The following is a 5,297-nucleotide window of genomic DNA, read 5'->3' on the forward strand; positions in this document are numbered from 1 at the left end:
CTCCCAGCGTCGCTCGGGGGAGAGGTGCAGAAGCCGGAAAGAGGTGGGGCGGGGGCTTGGGGGAAAGGGTGGAATGGGGGCGGAGCAAGGACGGGAAGGGGCGGGGCGGGCTGGGGCTGGGCCGCTCACTGCTGCGGGTGCCAGGCCCCACGCTATCCCCCCAGGCTGCCCTGGACCCTGCGTCTCCCTGAAGCATGGGGCCCAGGGTAGTTGCCCTGGTCCGTCCTATGGACTGGACGGCTCTGATTAAATATAAGCCTAAACATTGGTGGAGCCTGGCCCATGTTCCTGAATATTGGTGGAGCACGGGCACCACAGGCCCATATAACTCGCTGCCTATCCAACCTTAAACATCCTAGAACTCTGGGCTCCAACCCAAGCTTTGCCACCAGCCGTTCTTGCTAATGAGCCTTATCCAAAACCCCTTGGAATCTGGATTCCCATGTCTAGACTGGGCTGAACTCTGGATCCACATGCCCCGGGGATCTGAGGCAGTTCAGATCCAAAGAGGGAGGCAATTCAGCCTGAAGCCGTGGGAAACTGGTTGGCGTTTCAAACCCCAGAGCAGGCAAGTTTTGTGCAGTTCCAGATCTCATCATGAACACTTCTTTCCTGCTCTGCTATTTCTGCCCTTCCTTTAATGCCTAGGGCAGAGGCCTCCAGGCCAAAGTATCACAGATCTCTTTAATGAGATCTGCTGCATATTGGAGATGGCTCTGCTACTCTTTCCCAGAGGAACACTTCTGCACAGCTCTTCTCCCCACGTGGTGAAGAGAGGGAAGGAATTATAAAGGGAAAATCCCAGCTGGCTCCAAAGAGACAGGGACCGTTTAGCCTCTAAGCAGAGGTTCTGAAGGGTAAGAAGTTTCTGTAGCAAAACCCCTGTCCCACACACACTTGGTCTCTGTCAACTGGTGGAGCAATGACGGGCATGGCAAGGGGCTGAGGTCAGGTGCACATTGGGGGAGAAGCCTAAGGACTGAGGAGGAGATGAGACTTGGAGGGCATTCAGGGGAGAGGTGGACCAGTCCTGCATGGAGATAGGTGCCTTCCCTGCTGATTTCCTGGACTTTGTGTTGATGTATGGTCCCTTTGTCTCTTCACAGGCACATGGGGAGAGATGATAAAGCAGCGGCACATCTACTAGTTCTGAAGTAAGCCAAAAATTCCTTCCTGGGAGCAAGTGCCAAGATCTGCCTTCCCACCATCATTGCCAGCTGCACAAGCAAGTTTGTCCCAGCCTACCCCATTGCCTCCTCCTGGATCCACTCAGAACAAGACGGAGTCGTCTTTGCTGCACACCCGTTTCATTTCCCTTTGGCCCCGGGCACCTCTATTTTAAAGAGGTGGTGAGAGGAAAGAAGAAGAGAAAGTGTGTCACAACCCTTCCTTCCTCCCAGCACTCACAAGGGTCAGCCAGGAGCAGCCAGCAAGGGGAGGGGCCAGGATGGAGGACAGCGCTAGGGCCGGGAAAGAAACTTGCTTCTTCTCTAAAGGCGACGGCCGTGTAACATGGATGCCCTGACAAGGCTGCGGTACAGCTCAGGACTTCGTCCATCCACCTCAGGCCACCTCTGAGCTGCGGGCTGGAATGCACTATGACTGGGGCCGTGCCCAGCTGGGCCATTCCATGCAGCATCTCATTTCCAAAGAGGCTTGGTCGTTGTTAAAGGGCAAGACATGGCAGAATGCCAGCGAGGCTGTGTCAGGCCTGGAAGGCTCCCAGAGGATTGGCAGTTCCAGTTTTGTTTTTCTTGTTAAGCCGAGTGTGGGTTTGGCTGGTAGTGAGGCTGTGGATAATGAAATTACGCAAATTTCCCTCCAAGCCCTCAGGGGCCTTCTGGGAGCCACACAAATCTTAGCACAGACAGCAAAAGCCTCATTGTGGGCCAGAAATCTTCACTCAGCCACTCACTGAAAGCGGCTCCGCCCATTATTAGCTCAACTTCTGGCTGCAACTAATCAAGTAACCAGAGGGCTTCTCACGGAATACACCTCCTTGGAGACCTCTAGGCAGGGAATTGGCCTTTTCCAAGACTCAGAGAAACGTCATCTCCAAAATCCACTATGCCCCACCCGCCCCAGCCAGTATTTGTTTACGAACCCATATCCCCATTCAATAGTTCAGAGAGCCTGATCTCTCACATGCCTGGTGCCACAGCTGCCTACGTACCCCTCTCTTCTCACCTGTCAGTGCCAGCTGCCCTCTTTAACTCCAGCTTATCCCACAATACTGCTTGCTAGACTCTTTCATTACAGCCCTGAAGACTGAATGTAGAGATGGACCTGACCTGCAAAGTTCAGCTCCAGATCTGAATCCAGATTTTCCCAAAGTTCTGCACATGGAGATTAGGGATTCCAGTTCCAACCCATCTAGTTTCTCCTGCTAATATGGTTGTGGTTATCTGAAATGTATCTCCCCCCACACTGATCTGGTAACTCTGTAATCGCACTGGTCCGAGAGCATCCTCCTCTGCAGCTCTTAACGTTTGGGGCAGCCCCCCTGTTTTTCTCTACTCTGCCTCGCTGGCTCACCAGCTGTGTTTTCAGCTCTTAACTGAAAATATATATTTCTTGGTCCTAGCTCTTAGCTTCTTTGCCTCTCTTTTTACTGAAAGGAGAGAGTGGTTGGAGCAAGGGGCTGTGAATTCAGAGCTGTGCCTTGGGAGACCTGCCACTGTCTCAACATTTGTTCTTCTGCAAGTTTAGGGTTACCATACGTCCGGATTTTCCTGGACATGTCCGGCTTTTTGGGCTCCAAATCCCCGTCCGGGGGGAAATCCCAAAAAGCCGAACATGTCCGGGAAAATCGGGACATGCGGTGCCGGGCCGGGGGCTCCGAGGCCGGGCCGGCGGTGCCGGGCCGGGCCGGGGGTTCGGGGGCCCAGCCGGCAGGGCCGGGCCGGGGGCTCGGGGGCCGGGACGGCGGGGCCGGGCTGGGCCGGGGGCTCGGGGGACGGGACGGCAGTGCCGGGCCGGGCCGGGGGCTTGGGGGCCGGGCCGGCAGTGCCGGGGGCCGGGCTGGGGAACAGCGGTGCGGTGCTGGGGGTGGGCCGCGCCTCCTCCCCCCACACCCCCCCTTACCTGCTTCAGGCTTCCTGCGACTCAAATGTTCGCGGGAAGCAGGGGAGGGGGCGGAGACTTTGAGGAGGGGGCGGAGTTGGGGCGGGGGGGTGGGGCCGGGGCCCCGTGGAGTGTCCTCCTTTGGGAGGCACTAAATATGGTAACCCTATGCAAGTTGCTTAGGCCCGGATTTTTAAAGGTACTCCGTCATTGCGGTGCTCAACACCTAACTGATTTAGGAGCCTAAGCCTACACTACAAAATTAAGTCCACCTAAGTTAGGTCAACGTATGGCCACTGCAATAATTAAAGCGGTTATTCATGTCCACACTTGCTTCTTTTGTCAGCAGTACGCGTCCTTACCAGGAGTGCTTCCACCGATTGAAGTGAGGCATTGTGGGGCATTGACAGCTGGACCCCTGTGGCTGACAGCCCAGTACCCCATTGCCACCCCTCGGTGAGGGATTCGGGGGGGCCAGGAGAAGGAGAGTCCGAGTCCAGCAGCCTCCCAGTGAGGAATGGGGGAAGGGGGGCCCAGCTCAAGCCTCTGGGGGCTAGGGCTCTCCTCCCGCCCAAACTGTCATCAGGAGGCAGCTACAGAGCTGTGCAGAGCTGACAGCTAACAGGCAATGTAAGTAATGTAGTGTCAACACAGACACTGCGTCGCCCAAACGACATGGACCTACACACTATGCCTCTTGCGGAGCTGGAGTGATTAGGTTGGTGTAATGGGCGACGTTCATAGGCAGGCCCAACGTGGTAGTGTAGACACACAGAGTTAGGCCGACATAAACTGCCTTACGTCGGCCTGACTCTGTAGTGTAAACCAGGCCTTTTAAGTCTCATTTTCTAAAATCCCATTGACTCCTAAGTGCTAAAATCCCTTTGGAAAACGAGAGGCACAGCAGCGCCTAAATATCTTCAAACATGTGGGCCGACGCCTCTTTGCGGCTCAGTTTCCTCGGTTGTTTAAAAAATAAATCCTCACCTACTTTTGTAATGTACTTTGAGATGCTCAGCTGAAAGGGGCTGTGTAATTTATCCTGTAAAGTCTGTGGGAACCACGCTCTTATTGCACTAGAGCTAAATGTGATCATCAACAAGGCAAACCCAATATTGGCCCTGGGTGTAAGCCCTGAGCTTATTAAAAAAAAAAAAAAAAAAAAAGCCAATACACTAAAAAATGTGAAGGCCTCATAGGGCCAGGTCCTCAGCTGATGTAAATCAGCCTAGCTCTATTGAAATCAGTGGAGTTAAGCCAATTTATACCAACAGAGTCTCTGGGTGTATTCCAGCCTTCAGCAGAACAGTCCTTCACTTCATCTGCTTTGCCCTCACTGAATGCATGGTGCTGCCTCTTCCTTTCCCCTGATCCTTCTTCTATCTAATTATCTGCACCTTCCATGTCCTCCTCTTTATTCCTAATCTGCTGTAAAAATGGAAACAGCTCCAGATAAGCAGTGACTTTCTTCACCCCAAAGCTGTTGTTATTTCCAGACAAAAAACCATCATTATGATTGAGCTGAGGTTATAAAGACTTAATTAAATGCTTCGGGGGCAGCGGCAGGGGAATCCATTAGAAAACAGTTTGTGGACATTAACAGAAGTCTAACTATGGAAACTAGGAAATTCTTGTCTCCAGTAGCAAGTTTAGTTAAAGCACTACAAACCCTTAGTGTGGATGCAGTTATATTAATATAGCTCTTCTGTATAGGCAGGGAAATAAGCTAAACTGGGATAAGGCACCTTTACACTGTATAATTGTGTCCACACCAGGGGTTGGAGAGGTATAGCTATTTCAGTAAAAAAAAAAAAAGCCACACCTCTAATTATACTGATACTTTTGAGTGTAGACTAGGCCTAAGATAGAATTAAGAACAAGTAAGTGTTTGAAAGTCTAGAAGTTCAAAGTGAAAGTTCCATAAATAACCTCAATTGTGCGGGGTCAAAAATTTTCCATCAGAACTTTTTTTCAGTGGAAAACTGGGTTTTCAATGAAACAAAAGATGTCATGGAAAATATCTGTTATCCTCAAAAACAAATTGATTTTTCATTGGAAAACCAAGAGCCCGAGCCATTTTGTCCAAAACTCAACTATTCTCCAGTTTTTGGCTGTTTTCAGCTCCAAAGATTTTGATGCAAAATATTCCTCCACTGCAGTAACAAGGGTCTTGAACGCTGAAGGTGACGATCACTGCTGCTAATAGACAAAATAAAACCACCAAGAGATTGGCA

This window comes from Trachemys scripta, chromosome 14 (assembly GCF_013100865.1).
Source record: "Trachemys scripta elegans isolate TJP31775 chromosome 14, CAS_Tse_1.0, whole genome shotgun sequence".
In the NCBI taxonomy this organism is placed as follows: domain Eukaryota; kingdom Metazoa; phylum Chordata; order Testudines; family Emydidae; genus Trachemys; species Trachemys scripta.